Genomic DNA, 22,360 nt, shown 5'->3' on the forward strand with positions numbered 1-22,360 from the left:
TACTTCATTCTTATTTATAGTACTTTTAAGTTAAAATGCGTTTAAATTACGAATAAAAGCAAAAATACCACTTATAAACATACATAAAGATAGAAAATAGTCCCAACGTTGAGCATTTACTACTATAATTTGATTATTTGCTCAATATCGATGTCGATCATTTTAAAAAAATAACAGTAACGATAAAGAAAAGTCCATGAATGTTCTCCATACTTTATACACGTTCAATGCTAAATGCATACGCCTGTAATAGTTCATTATCATTTTTATTTCTCAGATAAAAATATGTATATTATATACATCAGGGATCCCTTTAAATATTCTGCCTTGTATAAACGCTTGATGTTGTATGCTAAACAACTGTGAGATCTACCTTGTTATGTCTTAGATCAAAAATACCTTCCTTTCGTTCAAAAATTTGTACACACCCCCATAAAAGCTTTGCTTTATTAGTATAGGTTTTACATATTTAATATTTCTAGAATGCATAATGTTAAAAACATAGATACCTTATCAATAGGTTGTATATATAAGTCGATGAATAAACCAATCAATTTGATAAATGCATTATTGCAGGTATATATATGTATTTGGATATCTTCAATGGATTCCTTTTAAAGCAGTTGAAATAAATGTATACTCAAGATGGAAATAAACAAATTTACTATTAACCTCAATGGGAGAACGTAAGAAAAAAAATGTTAAATGAAGTGATTCATGAAGGAAATTGAGGAAACCAAAAGTCGTAAAATTACTTCAACCCTTGCGTACTTGAAAAATAACATCCAATCGTATTATAAGATTTTGAAATACGAATCCAAGATTCATTAGCATCCTCAAGCTATCAAACTATTTATTTTAATTAAATTTCGCAATTATAACAAATATAATATTATCTAGTATATCTATTGCCATACGTCATTTTTTAATCTATTTTTTTAAGATGACATACAAAAGGAACTAACATCATTGTTGAAATTCCATCTTCGTTTATTTTTATATATTTCTTTTGTTATATACACTAATAAAAATGACCTGAAATCCATCAAAAGATATATTATTATACGGTAAGTTTATCAATACATAAATGATTTGGATTATTGTAAAAAAAACTCTTTATACAAAATAAAAATAAAAAAACAAATAAATTTATTCTGAAAATAGTTATGAACATGTGAGTCAGGCATAATATATGACATAAATTAGTTAGTAACATTAAGCAGCATAAATAGGTACTTTGACTGGAGACTTGTAATTTGACTTGAGTCAATACTTTGAAGACTTGCTACTTCACTTTATCTTATAATCAATGACTTAAGACTAGACTCGAATACTAAGACTTGAGCCATTAATGCACTTCAGTCCTTTTTTTATCAAATGTTCTTACACTTATTTGAATGTTTTTCAAGAGGCTTATACAAAGTACTCTTCATAACATCATGGAACTCTAGGTTTAATTCCCAAAAGAAAATATTTTCATAGTCATATAAATATTTCTAACTGGATATAAGTGTTTATACAAAAACATATTGAAAAATAATATATTTCTATCATCAAATAATTATCTTGTATCATTATTTTTTTTGTCATTTCACATTCCTCAACTATATCAAAAACATAAGTGATAGTGCCTAGACTGCTTTTTAAATAAAAATGACATTATTAAACTTCAGTCGAGAAAAAAGATGAAAAATGAAAATAACTTATGTTAAAGAATAGTTTAACCCAACACTCGTGTATTGACCAATGCTACTAATAAACAAATGTGTATGCTAATTTTGCAATTAATAATACCGACTTGAACCAAAAAAATAATACGTACGCACTACCCAGTAAAATTTGACATATGTACAAGTAAGTCTATGTCTATATGTGTTCAACTGACGTTATTGCAATACTATAAAAAGAGACATCTGATTCTGGCGGTGATTTATATAAATATATATATTCTTTTTTTTTTTGGTCAAACTTTGTATTTGTGTTCTACTTAACAAAATTAGGTTCCGATGATTCTAACAAAGATTTTAAATTTGGGAGTAACTGCATCATCTCAATGGACACTATATTCGAAACATGGACTTAAAACATGGTCATTAGTGCCGTCGGTCTGTTTATCCATCTCAGTATTCTAAAATTTTCTAACAAAATACATGATGATCTAGATTAGGGATTCTTCACATTTTTTTCTACAATTCGTCACTTTTTAGTGAGTCAACACTCCACTGCCCACTAAAGCATCAGTCTTTGACAAATTTGATTTTGACCCATACGGTGAGTACGCAAATATACGCTTTGCTCTTTTTTTTGGCCATTTTAAGACTCTTAATTTTTGTTTGCATATATATCATATTTTTACTGACGGCTATCACATGGAAATGGAAATTGATTTGGACCATGCTCGAAAATACCAACCTGCACAGGTACGTGGAGGGATCACAACTAGTATTGTACGCACTGCCACAGCCACGAAAGGATACGAACCCTGTATAGTGTCCCAAAATTCATTCAATCTTTTCTTTGCAAAATCAGCATTTACTTCGGAGTTATAGTCTTGGATTTCTTCTGCATCCTTCGTAAAGTTGTCAAATAACATGCTACAGGGATCCCTCGTGAACTCTATCATTGGTTTGTTGCGTTTGAGGTCCGGAAAATAGTATTGAAACTCGTCCAGTAGCATGTTGAGGATGATAAAGGCTTTGTTCTTGAGGACGATGCTGACACCACTAGCAGTCTCACTGATTCTCATCAACTTTGGAAAAACCATTGCGCAGGACCCAGTCGCTATATTTTTCCCATCGCATTCACAAATCTTAGAGTACCTCATATGCTGGATTTGTTGTAAAACAGTTTGTAAATGATTATGATTTGAAGTTTAGTTGGAAAATTGATTGAAATTTGAGAAATTTTGAAGCAGTGGTTCTTCTTTTCAAACAATCATTCCACGCATGGCAACTCCACTATTCCCATCAGTGGGGAATTGTCCCCAGGATAATAACTACTTATAAGTTTGGTTATGAAGTACTTTTCAAATTGATATATTCAGCTTTATTCCCGGGATTTAATAAGAAAATGTCCTGCTAGAAAGCGTAAAGATACTTATTAATATTGTAATATTTTTTTGACATACTTTTTTATTTATTTTATATACAAGTATTCAGGGGAATTTGTCTACAAAGTTTGGTAGTTTTACATAACTTAATATCTTCAAAATATTCTTTAAATAGAATAATTTGTTATCAAATTATACTTACTGTTATAAGAACAGTCGGGAAATAACCCTACAAATTTTGAGAAACTGAGATAAACTTTTTATAGGCATAGTCCTCACATTGAATATAAGAAGACCAAGAAAAATCAAAACGAAAATTAAATTGGTTACGTTTAAGCTAATCAGCTAATTAAATTGATTAAACTTAAATTAAAATGGCTAAAAATAAGAATAAATCAAAAACAAGGATTTATCAATAAAAATAAAGAATGAGATATTGTTTAATTGAATGTCTTAGAAGCTTACTGAAAATTATTGGCGATAAAATATAGATTCATAAGAATAAGAAACATTTTTTTAATATTGTGGTGTATAATATCCCAGTACACCAATCGAGATTTAGAAAGAATGAAAACACGTAATTGAATTGCAAATATAGTCTTTTTTTTTTACTTAGATAAACAGTGGTAAAATTTATAATTTCTCAAAATGTTTTCTGAAATATCTCAAAAATGACATACAGAATTAGAAGGCCTCAAATCAATTCTTATTTCAAAATATTGATTCAAGATTACCTCCACCAACTAAGTCGAACTTATGTATTTGTTCCTGTTTTTTTGTTTTTTTTAGTAACTAAAATTACGGCAAAAGCTACGGATCAATTTTAATCAGGGTGTACCAATGGACCGGAAGTCGGTCTTTTTTGAAGTATTGGAATCGGTTATCGGAGTCGGCGAAATAATGTCGATTCCAACAAAAACTACACTTACTTAATAAAAGACATTATTATGCAACACAAAAATTCTAATTTTATTATTTCAAATGATCAACCAAAAAAAAGGAAGTGGGGACCAAAGTATGGAATGCTTAGGATTAAAACTACGGAGTTCTACCTGTAGGGACTCCAGATAACATCATTTTTTTAAAATTTCAGAGTATAACAAGTGCAATAATAATAAATCTGCATAACGTAATTTAGGTTCATCCATTGAAAATCAAAGTCTATTTATTGTTGAGGGCAATATGTGTATCAGCCAACCAGCAATAAATTGACACAAAGAGAGACTAACTTTTTAAATAATTTTAATTTCAAATTATTTACAACTAATTATAATCATAATTGATTTATTTAAGTATTTTCTCGTCAAGCACTAATGAATAAAGACTTAAAAAAGTGTATCATGTTGCTATTTATTAATTTAATTTCTTTATACATAATATGAATAAGAAATTGGAATCGGTATTATAATCCTTTACATAGATGGTATAGGAATGTGTATTGGCTGAAATTTTGATATAGGTATTTCACTAATTTTGATGAAACTTGGTACGAAGATTACATATATGGTAGCAGTTAGAGACCATTATATTTTGAGAGGTCAAACCTCCATAACTAATCATAACTTGAAAACAAATTAAAATACACAACACAATTTTATTATAAGTGGAGGCTTTGCTTTCTACCGTGTGTTCAATCCAGTTTCTTAAGGGATACAATTGTTTAACAAACGAACTCCCTAATTTGTTATTGTTTTTTAAATATACACATAATAGGGTCTCATTTATTTTATTATATTGTGAAAAGTGAAGATTTAGAGATTTAAGAAATGTTTCTCCCAATCATTTTCTATTTTTTTAAATGCTATTATTTCTAGATAGAAGTAGTAAGGTACAACATCAATTATATGAAAGAAGATTAATTGTGAAAGATAATGAGCTCATGCTGAGCTCCTTAAAAGCTAATGATATAGAGCAACGAAGGCTTAAACTTCAACAATATATAATTTATTAATTAGAATTAGAATTTCAATAAAATTAATACAATAAATAATTGTATGTCTGAGCTTTCTTAGTGGCAATGATGTCTTCCAGTCGGTGGAGGAAGGTCTCACACACGCTGAGGAACTAGTCCTCTCTCATGGCGACCCAGTACTGGCTGACAATAGCCTTGAGGGCCTCGTTATTTGGATGATAGATACTGCAAGCCTTCCCTTCGATATATCAAAAGTGGCCTCTCCACCCACACAAAGCTCGTTCCACCCACTTTTTTATAGCTCTCTGTACAGCCTGGTGTGAACCTCCGAGATCTCGTGCATTTCCCCACATGGACTTCAGTTGATTAATCGTTGCTGTTTTTTTAACTCCTCCGAATCCAGTTTGTCCTTTTTGGCAGGGATCTTCTTCCTGTCCAACGTAGTCCCGGAGACGCCCAACTGTTTGTAATGAGCAAATGAAAATTATTAGATCATGTTCTAGTATCATTATCTCAACTTCTATGTAAACTAAAGAGCTCATGTTTATTTGGTAACTAATTGCTTATGCTTTTATCTATCGGAATGTAATTTAATCACTTCATTAATTATTGAATTAGTATGGGATCAGATTTCAATGCACCACCCGCTAATTGAAGACTATTGAAAATTGTATATGAACTCAAATAAGAAATATTTGTTTCATATTCAGAATATTTTAAATAATTTATAATTATATAATCATTATGATTATACAAATTAGTTAGTACTATAAACATAAACTTAAAGAATTGCATGTTAATAATTTTAATGTATTATGGAATCATTAAATCTAATGTGCTATTGATTAATAGTAAAAATATCAACTTGTATTTCAATCGTCCTTGGCTACTTTTAAATTTTTTGGTAATTTTTAAAAATTATAAATAAATTTGTATTTGGTTTTTTTATAAAACTAATATAAATAACCTTGTCAGAATCAGCGAAACCTAACTTTGCCACTGCAGCAAAGTAATTTGCAAAATGAGATTTTATTTTTGCAAATTTAGTTAACGTTTACCTTTAGCACATCTAGAGACATATGGAGCATAATTTTTTTTGTGCGTTATTTTAAAAACAAGTTTTCAATAAAATATTTCTATTAAAAAATAGATTATGATGAACCACATTTTTCTTCTTCTTTTCTCGACTGAAGTTTAATAATGTCTTTTTTATTTAATAAACGGTCTAGGCGCTATCACTTATGGTTTGATACAATTAAGGAAAGTAAAATAACAAAAATAATTATGATACAAGATAATGATTTGATTAGAGAAATATGTTATTTTTCAATATGTTTTTGTATAAAAACAAAAATAAAAAAGTTTTGCCTCATACACGTTTAGAAATTGCAATTTTACAAGTGATAAACATTAAGCAAATTTGCTCAAATTTTGTATTTTTGTTCAAATTACCTAGTTACAATACCCCAATTAGGTTTTGCTGATTCTGATAATGTTGGGGGAACTGCATCACCTAATATATAGGTCTTTTAGTTTAAAAAAGATCATTTAGGCTAAATTAATAAAAGTTATAACTTAAAAATGCAACATATTCATGTAATTTTCGATTTATCTCAGTTAAGTTTCGTTCTTTTATACAAGTAGATACTGAGTGATTATTCAAACATATAAAAACATTTTAATAAAACTAAAAAGCTGTAATATGTAGAAAATGGAGAATATTAAAACCAAATAACATTTAAAAACTATAAGGCCATTGAGTTACCTTTAAATATTTATAAAAATAGTTAAAATCTTGTTTATATTTTCTTCTATCAAAGTGTAAACAAACTCCTTCAAATCTCTATACCTTTATTTTTTCACAAAAAAAATAAAAATATTATTGACATTCTATTACTTAACACTTTCAAACTCAAAGGAATTTGAAGGTATTTTTTGTTAAGTTTTTTTAGGTATCATGGATCATACTAACATTACTCAAATTTATAAAAATGAAGGATAAACTTTTTTTTTAGTTTCTATAACTCATTGTCAATGTTATATGTTTATACAATTTAGAAAAAAATTATTTAACAAAAAGTTTTTAAAGGTTTAATATTTCATTTATGGTGCCGCAATTTTTTGTAGTGGGCCGTGTGGATTTAGCTTATTTAATCTCTTATTGGGACATTGTTCTGGGGTGTTTGGTCCTGTTTCACAATACCCATATAGTATTAAAGAATAGTCTTTAGCTGTACTAAGCATAATTTGGATCAAATATTATGAATAAAGGGAACAACAGTGATTGATGGTCTTCATGTAATGAGTGTTTCATTCGATGTATAGTACATCTAACATTGTTATATCTTAATATTATAAAAGCATGGCATTTTTCTAACCAAATATTGAGATTAATATAAAATACGATAGAAGATTTTAATGATAAGATATACATATTTTAGTCGGTAATTACTTTTATGTAGGTACATGTAAACGGGTTTCACATAGGAGGAACAAGTAGAAAACATTAATATTGCTTATTATTTCTGTAGGTTACACTATTTACTATTGCCTTCCTTCTATCTATACTCTTTCACTTCAAAGTGGTTATGCGCCAAATAGCCATGGCTATTCCGATCTGTATAATTCCTCCTGATCCATCTCATTACAGACCTATTTCTCTTAGTAGCCATGTCGGCAAAGTAATTGAGTGGATCTTTAACCAAAAGCTACAGCCATTCCTTGAGAGTAACACAAGCTGTGTAAATAATACACCGGTCTTTTCTAAGCCGTGCAATATTATTTACCGATGATGTAAATATACTTTTTAAGAGGTTTTGTGGCAACCAATCTGATTGTTTCGTATTTTTACTGTTAAAATAAACAAAAATCCTTCCTGTGAGAGCGTAGCAACTTCCACACGTGAGACCATGTCCAATCAGGAAACAAAGAGGATCGAAATTGCAGCCTCCTCCGAGCGGGAGTGCCTCATAACAACATTAAGGAACAGGTTGGGGCATCGTTGAAGACAATTTACACCGTTTCCAAGCGCTTGGAGGCTGGGGTGATCTCAAACATTCCCCTGGGGCTAGCAGGAAGCCCACTGTCTCAACAAGGCAAGTAAAGGCAGTGTTCAAGAAGATTCCCAACAGGTCCATTGCTGACATGACCAGAAAGATGGGAACGTCGAGATCAACTGTTTCAAGGCCATTGAAAATGGCTGGAGGAAACCCCCTGAGGCGTACTGAACGCCCTCTGCTAACTGAACGTCAGCAAGAAGTCAGACTTGAGCGTGCCAAGAAAATCTTGAATGATATCAAGAGCTCATCTGGACGCATCATCATTTTTTCAGATGACAAAACTTTTATGGTCGATCCTGTTTTCAACAGGCAAAATGACCGTGTTGTGAGTTTTGGAGATGTGCAAGATAAGCACCGCTATGTGGGAACAACAAAGCACCCTGCTTCGGTGATGATGTTTTGTGTGAAAGACGATCAGAATATCAAAAAAGTAATTTTTCTACATGATAATGTACTATCACACACAAAAACTGGACAAGGTAACGATTGAGAAGTTTGATTGGGAAATACTTTTGCAAACGTCTTGCTCGCATACTAACTGTTTGCATCGATGCAGTTCAGCAGCGCTTCGCTTTTTCTGTAGATGTTTGAAAATGGCTAGATGAGGGGTGGGGGGTGGGGGTAATCCCAAAAGAGTAACAATTTATATTATGTGGTATTCCCAGGGCAAAATATATAGCTAGCGATAGGCAATTACTTCACTGTATCTTCAGTAATCATTAAATATTATAAAACCAATAGTCTATTGAAATTAGGCAGTCAAAAAAATAACTTTCCTATAAAGTATAAAATATCATCACATTTAACATCATATATTGAAATTATGTTATTCTCCAATACTTCCCTTTCCATGTTTATCGGATTTTCATGGTTCTTAAAGAAATACCGTCTTCCTCTTTTCTGTTGTAGTATGCCCATTGTCGAGTTTGAGTCATAAACCGCATCGTTCATCCACAGAATTTTATTAGCTGTCCCAATGAAAGAAGAGAATTGTATGGCATGACAATTTATCATTTTCGTTCTAAAGAAACCCCACTTGAAAATCCTGCTTTAGGAAATACAAGACCTCGAACCATTATCCCGGTTCACAATTCAATTAATGAAAGTCTCCGTGTAAACTTTAGGCAAGATAGAATAAATCGTACCCGTCAACCTCCATGTTGCTCCTTGCTTCTTTTTAATGAAATAATATGATTTATTAAATAGTTTTTCTATCCTACCTTTTTCGCCTTAACCAAATGTTCTCAGATTATCAGAGACCAACTAGTGTCATAAAGGGTCCATGGAATTACTTGTGTGTTGTGTAAGTCGATCATTGTTTTGTAAGTTAAAATTTCTCGCCTCCTCTAATGCTTTAGAGATTAAAATTTTAAGAGAAGTCCATTTTACTGTCGTCCGCACTTTTAGACTTTATTTCAAACTCCTGGAAGCAAACCAAGATAATTTCAACCCTTTTACTGAGTTGCTTCTTCATACTTTAAATTGTCCAGCATTTGTATAAAATATCGTCTGTTACAGTGGCTTAATTCTTGTTTTTTTTTCTTATAAATCTTAATATTCTCGTCAGCTATGTATTACTTTCATTAACGATATTTCTTAATAAACTATAAGTGTACCATTTTAATTTATGGGGGCACTCACAAACCGAGTAGCCACTGAAGGGGAGATAAACTCAACATGAAATGTTAAGAACGTCTATTTAAAACTATGAAGACTTGAATAACATGATAAGCTCATAAATGACATCACAGGAAACATGATACACACATTTTAACAATAAAACTTAAAAAAAAACCAGTCAATATTTTAAATATTGAAAAAAATCTAGAAAAAAAGGCTACTTGAAAAAAGCACGTTTTTTCATCACCGGAAAGTCCATTTCCTCTTTTCCCTCCAAGGTAAGATTATTTCAGTAAAAATTAATTCCAAGACAAGTTAATTCTGAGAAAAAATTTATATTTTTGTAATATCATATAATTATTGGAGATGGTAAAATTGTTTGTACTAGTTCAAAATGTGTTTTAAAAAATAAAAATAAGAATCTAAGTAATTTGTGACATTTGTCACAAAGAGTAACACCTAAATTAGTAACATACTTATATTAAGTTAAATGAATAAACAATATCTTAAAGCTATCGAGCAAATTTCTTGCAATAGGTGATTAAGATATAAAATGTTTTGTTATGATTAAGTTTTGTTTAATTCAGGAACTTCTTTACTAGGATCATGAATACATTATAGAATGATTAAATCTTTATAATAAAAACATAATTCTATACAACTTTAAAATTGATTTTTTTCATTAATATAATTTCCAAATCTATGAATTTTGGTAATAATTTTTTCTTGGGATGAACTTGATTCAGGAAGAACTTGCCTCGTGATGTATTTGTCCAGGAGTGAAATGAGGGATTTGAATTTTTCATACACGGTGGTTTATGAACCACCTCTTAGCAAGAACAAGTTTTATTTATTTTTACTAGGCTCAAACTTTGATTAATAGTCTATAAATCTATGACTATCGTATATTAAACTAAGAAAGAAAATAAAGAGTTTCGAATAATTTCAAAATATAAGGGGATTGTTACATTAGATACCGAAGCCTACTAATTGGATTTTTATCTCATAAATTAACAATATGTGCAATTATTAAGTTTAACATGAACTATCTAAATAAGTAATTATAATAAAGGATCGAACATTGCTGCATAATTAATCTAAAACCCATAAAAATATTTGTGTAGCATAAATAATTTACGACGGTAATTATGTAAATCACATTTTTTCTCTAATTCTCTGCATTGTTACTACTCAAGCTTTTGTTGTATTAAAGTTAAATAAGTAATCTAGAAAATACTCTAAAAATTATAAATTTGTAACTAATGGGTATATTTAAGTAATTATATTATTTAAGTACTCCTCAACAAATTAAAATAATATTTGATTCGTTACTAAAGAAGATAATGCTATGGAACGAAGGGTAAGTTAGTGTTCTTCAACTTTTAATAAGTTTTAACAAGATGTGCTCTATCACTTTGTAAAATAACTACATATAAGTGCTGCATCAGCAATGACTCTTTGAGGCTCGTGAGTACAGCCAGACCTGAGTTTTTACTAATTTTTATAATTTACAACCTCAGATCTCAATATAACTTCTACAAGCTGACTAATATGTCGAACAAGTAAACTAACACCAATGTTTATTTTTTTCTTATAGTTAATATATTGATAAAAGTGTGCAACAGCATTCATGCCTGTCGGCTGAAACTCACATTTTTTTTTTGTACTTAGGTAAAAAATTATTTTATTTAACTTTTCTAAATTACACAATATCAAATTTTAACTTTAGATTATTAACTCTTCTAAAATCCCTGAATCGTAAATTTACAACATACCACAAAATTTAAAATATTACCTGGAAGGGAGTAAACGTACTTCCAAATTTATAAAACATCCACGTATTTTTTTTGGTGGGACCCAATATAAATCAAACGAACATGACTTGCCTTTAATGTAATTCTGCACCTCTGATACAATATATTTGTCACTCGACTCCGAATCTTTTCTGTAACCATACTTTTTACGGAAAAAAACATTGTCTCTCCCTTGGAGTCAAAAATTTATTATTGTTCCTGCAGCCGTAGAACACGAAAAAGGCGATGAAAATTTTCTTCTGACATTGATTTGGTCTATGAGCTTTTCACGAAAAACCCGTTTGTAGAGCATAATTTCGATTCAGATCCATATTTCTACTAGAAAGAACTATATAGATAGAAATAAAAGTGAAACTAGATTGATTGCTAAAAATGAAAGATTAATTATTTATTGTGTTTACAATTCCTAAAAAATGTGTCTAGTCATTTATAAAATTATTGATTCTAATAAATAATTCACAACATTTTTCCTAACTCCATGAATTGTCTACTCTACAGTTTTTTTATTATATGTTCTAAAGGTTTGACCATTTTATGGATAACAAAAAAATGGGGATAACTATAACCCTGAAAATTTATCAATAACAAATAATTTCATGGTTTATTTCTTTTTTCATAACAAAAATTCAACAAATAAAGATTAGTATTGTTACACTAAATAATAGCTTTTCAATGAAGTATTATAGATGCCTATCATTACTTTGATTTACGAGATATTACTTATCAAAAATTCATTCATTGCTCATTTCTTCATCTTTAAGCCCTCAAAGCTCAGAGTTGGACTGAGTTATAGATTCAAAATTTCATTTCTGAGCTAGAGTACTGTCAATATTACCACATACCATTTTTTAGTAAAATCTGTGTCCATATAAATTTTTTTCTTCGAATAGCTCTTCGATACTTTTACTAATGTTTGGTTCTAGTTTATCAAAAAGAGCAAAGATTCTCATAACTTACATTTTTTACTGTATGTCCATATGCGATTTCGTAACAGAAATTATATTCATATTTACAACTTATGTGTCCCAAATTATTAGACATTTTTAATTTATTTCTCAAATAGTCATAATAATAATAAATTTGATCCGACCTTTTACTGATCTTTTTTTCGAATAAAAATACTCTATAAGCTAAATCAATTTTATAAATCGTAATTGATTACTAAGAAATACTCATTATAGAGACGCTAACCTTTTTTTCACCTTACTTGATCCAATAAGTGTTTATATCAAAATTTTAATCAATAAGTAAATTAATTAAGCTTTATTTTATTTTAAACGGAGATAGCATTTCTGAACCCTTATATTTAGTTTAAATTTTTCATGATGGAAAATACGTGATTCAATTCAGTGCATTTTGTTTGATAATTAAATTCAAATACGTATAGAACTGCAAGAGCTTGTGTTCTTTAAAAAAAAAAAACACTTTGAAAAAACCTTTTATTTCTCGTATGTAGATAACATATTTTGAAATTAATTACAGTATTCGATTTTAATTTGGATCTATATCTTCTTCTGATATTTAAACGTTCAAATATTTCAAGAAAAATGACCATTTATTAATACAGCTATGATTATGATTATGCCAAGAAATTTATTAAAACAAATCTTCCTTTACACGTTTATAAATAATTCCTCGACCTTGTAATTATATTCCTTGGTGATGTGCAACAATTTATGCCATCTCGTGTTCTATACTACCCCCTATGGCTATCAAAAGTTTTATACTGCCCAAAAACTTGAATGTTTTGATATCAATTCAAATATGCAGATATAAAGGGCGAAGATTGTGTATTTATAGTGAAAGTGTATCTTCGAGCCTGGATGACTGCTTCTCAACTTCTAAGGGCACCTAACAATGTTCTAATTTAATGAAATCCCTCTTTAAATATTACCACATTAATTTAAACATATTGAAGTGAACTTAAGTGCCTAAATAAATATTTAGGCACTTATATTACTTGTCCAAGGAACTTATTGGATGAACTCTATTTGACAATGCATTAATTTCAGAATCAAAAAATCATATAATAAAGACATTGAAAAATTTGAGTAATGAAACTCAAGAAAGGGCGTTATTTATTCTCTTTGAATTAAAACACAAAAACTTGGAAGATTTTGTTACAAAAATATCAAAGCGACAGTTTCAAAGTCTGTACCTCCAAGATACATTTCGAGAGACATATCCTGCCTGACCTATGGAATGGTTGACATGACTAACGACAAGCTCTTGCTTCTATCCTTCATTAAAAAGTTGTTAATTATCTTGCTGAACGTAAAATTGGTCTCATTAAAGAATATAGTGGTCTACTTACATGTGATGAATTGCAGCTACAATTCCTCATCCAAGTGGTAGAAGATAATCGAAGTTTATATGTCCTTGATTCAAGGAAAAATTATTGTAATTTAAAAAAATATGTGCAATAAAAATTACTCGAACATTATTAGATTATATTCAAAATGTAGATAAATAATTAATTAAAAAAATATTTAAGTTCAATAATTGAAAAAAACAAAAAAAAAACAACGCTTGGATATTTTTTACGCTAAACCCATAATAAAATTGGTCTGCAATGTTAGTTTTTAACTAAAACTAGCCCTTAATAGTTCTTTACTATGACCACTTCGAAGATTTTGGTTATATATGATAAATTTAGGATATAAAGACTTTTTTATGGAGAAAGGTTAGTAAAAGGTCAAACTTATAGTAATTTAACCTGTTCAGTATACTTCAAGTAAAAAATGAACAATTACTAATGATTTGGGAAACATTAATAGTAAATATGGATATGATTTTTTTTTCACGAGCAAACGGTTGGGCATACGGCAAAAATTGCAATCTTTACTCTTTTGACCAATTAGAACCAAACTTTAGTAGAAAAATTATAAAATATTTTCGATTGCAAATTTCTAATATTATAAGATTTTTTGTAACACGAAGTGATTAGATAATATTTAAGTCAAAACACTCATTTTTGAAGAAAAAAAATCGCAAAATTTCAAAAATTTTGAGGATTGAGCCTAACTCTAAATATTTTTCAAAAAGGTTCAAAATTTATATACGAAATCTTGAGCCTAAAATAAAAAATGTGCAACCCTCCGAACTTAACATTACTCAAATTTAAAAAATAAGTTCCACTTTACCCAATATGGACTTTCCAATTAATCTATTCATCCTGTCTTTTTTTGTAACGATCAATTTTGCCTATTTTAAGTGCAAATTGAAGCACCGCCCAAGGGTTTATAATTATAATATGCATACAGAATTTGTCAAGGATTTATCGTTGAAAAATACAAATGTAATTCAGACTCAATTTTCAAAAAAATATCTTATATTTTCAAGCATTTTCTCAGTAATAGAAATCCAATAATTTTATTCCCAACATTTTTTAATGATTTTTGTATTAACGGAAATCGATTATCAATTATTACAATATCTCGTAGGTGCAATATTGACATTTTTAAGCCAAACCATTTAACAAAGCATAATAAGTATGTTATATACTCAAAAAAATTATTGATTTATTGTATAAAATACCTCAGAAATATGTACAATAAGTCCAATGGATTTTCTGAGCAGTTAGTGAACATAAATATGTGGGTATATAATATATCTCTTAAATATTTGTAAAATTTGTGTCCATAGATAATTTATTGATACATTTATCTTTCTAGACCCTTTCCGTACCACTCCTGAAATCCGTACATAGATTCTTGTGACATATTGGAATATTTGAGTAAAAAAGTAAATTAAAGATTTATTGTATAAATTTAGGTCAAGCAACTATATTGAAGCCTACCAGATATATTCTTTACAGCTTATAATTTGTATAGAAGGTTTTCCATGTCCTAGAGCAGGATACTTTGTGACATTTAGATTGGAGACTCAAAACTTGCAGTAGTTTGACTAAATTACAAAAAAAAAAAAAAAACCATTTACACATAATTAAAACTTCATGAATGTTCTTTTCTATTTAAATATTCTATATATTTTCCATTTGCAGTGGCTAAATCCGGAGACAGCGGCAAAAACGCATCCACTACTTTTTTTTTTTTTGACAGTTGCCTTCAGTGACTCCAAAACCGTGTGAGGAGTGGCATTGATCTTGTTCTCCATGGTGCCACACTAGAAATGGTTCAACAGATTAAGGTATGGTGAAGACGGAGACCAATATTCTTTCAGCCCAAAATTTGAGAAAGTGTTTGGTTAGGAGGTTCAGCACTTTGCTCCGTGTTCTCCAATGTACGGTCTTCATGTAATTTTATAAGTGTACAAGGCAGTAACAGCTCTCATGATGGTGCTGTAATGGGTGACTTTGAGCTCGCATGCAAAGGTTCTGAATGATTGTGTTGGGTCTACTCTTTAAGAACTCCCTCAAAGATTTCTGGTCCTAACTTCCTCTTCCCATACGTTCATGTGTGCTTATAATTAAGACCAATAAGGGTTGATACATCTTTTTGCTTCTGCCAAACATCCAGGGCCGTTTATACCTGTTGCCATTTTTCCCAATTCTCATCTGTTGCTTGTTCTGTTTATTTATATGTATAGTTAAATAATTTATTTAATGCTACAACCTCCATTTTGTATTTAAAATGGCGCTATTTAAAAAATAAGGGCACTTCAGGATAATAATGTAATGCAACCACTAGTTACATGAGTTTGGGAATTTAAGAGCATTATTGTCATCTTTATTTTGTGGCCTTGGCTCTCTATTTAGGTGAATTATACACTTGTGTACTCATATTTTAGATAGTATTAGAAAGCTAATATCTTCTCTCTTTGTCGTTAGAAATGTGCTATTATTCAAAACTTATTTGTACTTTTGATTATTAAGCTGACGCATAAAGAGATAAATCATGATTTTAATCAGAGTGCCAGAAGACTGTTCTATAAATATAAATGTGTATTCTTAGTCACGTAGCATTTTGCTCTGGTTATGGGATTTTTATACATACAAATAAAATATTCATATATATTCAAAACATTTTCATCTGATTTGTTCAACGCTTTGATAGTTGGAAATAAGTTTCACATAAAAATTGGCTTCAAATAAACTATTTACATATTCGACATACTATACCACTTTCATGATTAATCGCAGGTACATTTGTATATTATATACATAGGAGTATATAATTCTAGTAAGTCGTTGAGATTTGAGACAAATGTATCTTACTCCAGTAAAACCACAAATTTATATACCAACAATTAATATAATTTATATATACTAAGGAAGGGTTACCTGGCGTTGCTCGGGCCAACGAGGGTGAAAGTCCCCTCGGCAATGGTGAATACGGCTTCTTCTTAATTTTCAGACCCCTTTGGTGAAGGTGAGCGTTAGGGTATTCTTACATATACTATAATATAGCGACTGTCTATTATATAAAATGTATTATTATGAACGGGGGAAAAAGAAGTTATAAATTTCAAATACAATACCAACTTATATTTATAAAATAAATAGTCTAGATGAGAAGTCATTCTTTTATTTTTGTCAAAAAATTGCGAAATTGAAGATTTTTTTCGTACTTTCAAAACCAAAAAAGTTATTCAGAATAAGTTCGTTGAAAAAATAACCGTCGATAAATGGTTCATTTTTGCAAAAGATACATAAATTATGTAATAAATTTACTGGAATTTGCAACACTATTTAAAGTAATATTAAGGTTTATTATGTTATGTCCTCATTCACAGCTTTATTGCACTTTGTTTGAAAAATTAAAAAATAACTTTTGATAAAAAAATAATACATTTATTAAAACTACTCACAAAATGACTAATTTTTCAGCTAAACATCAATTTTACGAGTCACATATTTATGCAAACGAATTTCCAAGAAATTTCTAAAAACTTTTAAATGCAATATTCTATTGAAAATCCATTATTGAGATTATGTTAAGTTAGGAGCATCTCTTGGAAGAACACACACCAACTTTTGGCCATATTATTGTATTTCTTTCTATTTGACATTCGTTAAAATTGAGGAAGTGCAGTAGTTTTCAAAAAATGAACGAAAAATAATTTTGTGTGTTGATTAAACATTTCTCTATGCAATTCAAAACCTCTCAAGTGACTAAAAGAAGTGAATATATGGGTACAAGTGACGCTGAACGCCCCTTTGAGGCTACGACTCCATAAATTATTGATAAAATCCATGATATGTTGATGGATGGCAGGAAAGTGAAAGTGCATGAGATTGCTAGTGATGTTGGCATCTCTAATTGGAATCCTATTTCCAATAATTTTGCAACCACAACTGCTGAGGTGTGAGCTGTTGTATTGTCATTATAGAAAATGAATTTTTTGTGGGCCAATCGAGGACGTTTTACTTGCAGCTCGGTCCTCAAATGGTTCAATACCGATGAATAATATACACTTGTAATATTTTAGCATTTTCCAAATAGTCAATGATGATTATTCCTATCGAATCCCAAAAGACATTTGCTATAATCTTTCTGGCTGATTCCTTTGTTTAAACGAATACCAAACCAAAAGAAACAGACCGATATGGCTGAAAGTTGGTGTGTACTCTTCGAAGAATGCTACTAACTAAACAAAACCTCGATAAGCGCCAGTACAACCATCTCTCGGACTTTGTACGTACTTTATTTTATTTTGTGTACAGTCAATTGCAAATAATATTCAATTTTTCTAGTATTTGTTCTAAATAATTATTGATTTGTTTTAAAAAAAGGTCAAAAAAGACTGAAATTAAAGAATGATTCCATTTTTTTTAAATAAATCCTTTTGAAATTTGTAAAAAATATTTATTTCTAAGATATTAGGGATGAAATTGTTTTTTTAAACGTTAAAGATGGCAAAAAATATTTCAGTTAACGGGTTAATATTGTAGATTAAGCTTTATAATAATGAAAATAACCCAACATATTTTCCAAAAAAAAAAAAAAAAAATGGTCTTCGTTGATTTCAAGCAATTTCAAGAGTTTTATATGTTTAATTATAAGTAACTTTGTATTTTCAAACCTAACTAATAAATAGAATTTTTTAAGCAATATTCCTCCTTCGATTATGATAATTTATACATTACTCCTTGCGAAATAATATTACTACTCAAAAAATTACCTTGTACATAAAAATATCATTATTGCTGTTAAAATATTATAATTACATTTTTCAATAAAATTATTATAATTTTAATTTACATTAAAAAATTATAACAAAAGAAGCGAGAGTTCTTTAATTCTTCGTTTTGTTTGAAATGTTCTTACCACAACGATCTAATAAATAATAAACATAATTTTAATAAAGAATAAAAGAAATAACCTTTTTCCCTTTTCCAACTATGAAACTATATTTTGTCTTTAAAAAAGTTGCATTCTTATCTAGTAGATATATATAAATTATTGATATATCCTGTCGGTTGGAAAGAGGATAGAAGATTCTAAGTTTTGACATTGCCAACAAAAATTCTTGCAAGGGTTTGCTCTTTTGGATGAAAAATTTCATTCAAGTATCTCAGGGTGAATAAATATAAATGTCGTTACAAAACAACCGAACATTTAGACAATGCCTCAGCTTTAGGCTCAATGTTGATGCTTATATTCAACTCCGGGATAAGAAATAGCTACCTTGGGGTAGAGAAAAGTTATGGGAAAACTTTGCTTTCACTGAAGATGGAGCTCTGTGTCATTGCTCCGCTAAGGCCCAGACCATCATGAAATAAAACTTTCCGGACTTTTAGGATCTCAATATGTGAATCTCCTGCTACTCCTCATAGAAGTGTCGAGTCTATAGAGGCTTCTATCAAAAAGGAGTGGGCCAAGCTCTAGTCTGACTAGATAGTCAAAGTATGCAAGAGATTTAGGCCTCTTATTGAAGCAGTTATTAGAGCTGAGTGCTCACATATTGAATAAAAGTTGTCTCAAGCACTATTTTCAGATAATTTTGTTAAACAAAGGTAGTCACATTTAAATTTTACTATCGAAAAAAATATAATGTGTACCACTACATAAGATCAACACTTTCTAAATGAGAGGTATCATATTAAACTTAATTATTCATTTATGATATTTAATTTCACATACCCTCTTATTTTTTGATTATTATTACATTTTTATATATCTTTGTGTGTAATATAAACCCATGAGAGAAAAGAGCAAACTTTTTAAAGAAAAATGAAGAAATGCAGTTCAATTAAATCATTTATACATCATTTGTGGACACGAATAATCTCTTAGGCCTCTAAGTATTCCAAATAAATCAAAGTCTGAAACATAATTTCCATCTCTTATTACCCTTGAATAATAGATAAAGAAGAGCTTAAAAGAGATTCATTTGTGAGAAGGGAACATGAATTGACAAACGGGGATGCCCAGCATTAGAGTATTATGAACTTAATTAAATTAAAAGTATTTTGTGTAGATAATTCGTTATCCAATATCAAAATATTTCGAGAGCAAGATGAGATTCCAGCCCACACTTGAAATGAAACCATTTTGATCACTTTTGGGACAGAACCTTTAGAGCATCCCTCCTCAACTTTTCTTCATTTCCTTGAACTTGTAATATAATGTAGGTATAGTTGAGGGGGGAGCCAATGCAGGGTCCAGGATCAATAAGGACTAACTAGGAAAAATATTTTGAAAACGATGTGCTTAAAACATTCATGTCAGTAATGAGACGTCTCCGCCATTTTGTTTGAGTAAAGAGCATCTACGTTAAAGTTATATATTGGTCAATTGTAGGAAAATATTAAGTTTGTAAAAAAGTAACACGGGAACCATTTTTAAATGTGACTGTAAATTTTTTTTATAGTTATTATGAAATCTACGTTAATAAAGTATAGCTATGCTTAAGTTTTACTGATAAATGAAAAAGAGTATCAGGATGTACTCTATATAGTGTTCCATGATGTATATCATCAATATATTTTTGATATAAAAATAATAGTGTAGTAGTACTAATTATAGATTTCAGGCTTGTTCGTGTATACAAAGAGCAGTAGGTTTTTTTTATTGGTCTTTTATGTGTATCATATCATAATTCATGTGTATTTTCAGGATATGTTAAAATTTGAATAAAATATACATGCTGGTATGTAAAAATGAATTAACTTTCGCAGGTGTGTTGTATATGGCTTATGAGGATCACTGGTTTGTTTGTTTTTGTTAGTGAGTACTCTACAGATTAAAGTACTCCCCGGTCATACCATCATATTTTTTTCAAACTCTTACTTTACATTCGTAAGGGCAGAACACTTCATATGAATTGATATAAGTATTGAGTAGTTACGTAGAGAGTGTATATGAAAAATGGAGGGTTAAACTGAAAATTTCTTGGGAATATTACAGCAAAATTTGGCTTCTAGCCGTTCCCTAATTACTCCGGGTAATGCCGGATACTACCACTTATTAGTCAATAGTCTTGACAATCAAAGAATCGATAGATTGAGTTTTCCTATAAAAACTTACACTTGAGATACAAGTGGTACTGTGGAAAACATTGTTCTTTTATTTGGCAGGAATATTTTCTAAATATTAGGGTGGGTTGGTACGGTAAAAGGGGTTGTACTGTGGTTTGGTACGCTTTTACCTTCGGTGCGGTACGTATACATGCATATATAATCACATATTAAGTATTTTCATATTATAAAATTTTGGTTATTTTTTTAACATTCTTTATTAGATTCATATGTTGTAAATAACATACATACATAAAATTACGTTGGTTATTATTTTTAACAAAATTGAACATATATTTTGCATAAATATCTATTACGCCTTACATAATGATATGATACCTACCAATCTTAGTCAAAAGAAATAAAACATTATCCAAAACGAATATTAATAGAGATTATGACTTTAAAAAATGATAAAATTCGTCGAAGTTAACGAAATTCCAGTGTTATGCTGAAGGGATCAGCTAAATAACTTTTTGATGGCTGGTGATACTGTGACAGTTCATTACAAGGAAATGTAGACAAGCTTTTCTTTTTGTCAAGAAATTTATAAATTCAAAAATAAATAATAGTATTTTATAACCTACTTATATTTTGACCAAATTTTTTTTTTTTTTTTGAAAAGTTAAGTAAATTTAAGAATAGTTTATTTTTACAGATAATAAATTACTAAAGAATAAAATATCGGAAAAACTTCACAAACTACATTAATTATATTAAAAAAAAACTTTACTAGTATACCATAACAAACCGCGTACAGTAAAGAGTGTACCCCAGGTTGGACCCTACCACCCTTTATATCTATATATATTATACAGAAAGTTAAATGATAAGTAAGTAAATAGTTATTTAATCAACTTCGATAATAAAGTTTTTTTTTTGTATTTGTTTTTTTTTGGCATGCATTTAAACATTTGCAATCTGATTATAATATAACATATTATAATGGAAAAATAATTCGTTAAAACATGTAAGCACAATAAAACGAAGAAAACTAGTATAAAATTTCGCACAATCAGGAAAATTTAAAATAAATTGGACGATGAACAAAAAAAAAAGAAGTTAAATTTACAATAAACATACGCCTAAAGATAAACAATAATTGCATCAACTCTTTCATTATTCGAAGTAGAAAATAAATCTTCTTTACCCAGTTGTTTAGTGAATAATGTTTTAACTGTTTTAATAACGTCCCCATAAATTTTCAATAAACTTTGACACTCCAACAAAAATAAGATGGGTTGTGTCTTTTGAACATTGACAGAAGAAGCTAATTCCCCGTTCGTCATTAAAATACTTGGCTGCAACCTCGAGAGTTCCGGATAGTATTGCGCATTAAAACCATCCTTCTCTCGATATGTCACTTTGGGAATAATAATAAATATTTCAAGCATTCATCATATCCCATAGTTTTAAATGGAATGAAGAGAATCCCTAATTCTTTAACAAATATAATCCCCATATATTTTATATCTTCCTTTATTT

The sequence above is a fragment of the Lepeophtheirus salmonis genome, chromosome 9 (assembly GCF_016086655.4).
Source record: "Lepeophtheirus salmonis chromosome 9, UVic_Lsal_1.4, whole genome shotgun sequence".
Lineage (NCBI taxonomy): Eukaryota > Metazoa > Arthropoda > Copepoda > Siphonostomatoida > Caligidae > Lepeophtheirus > Lepeophtheirus salmonis.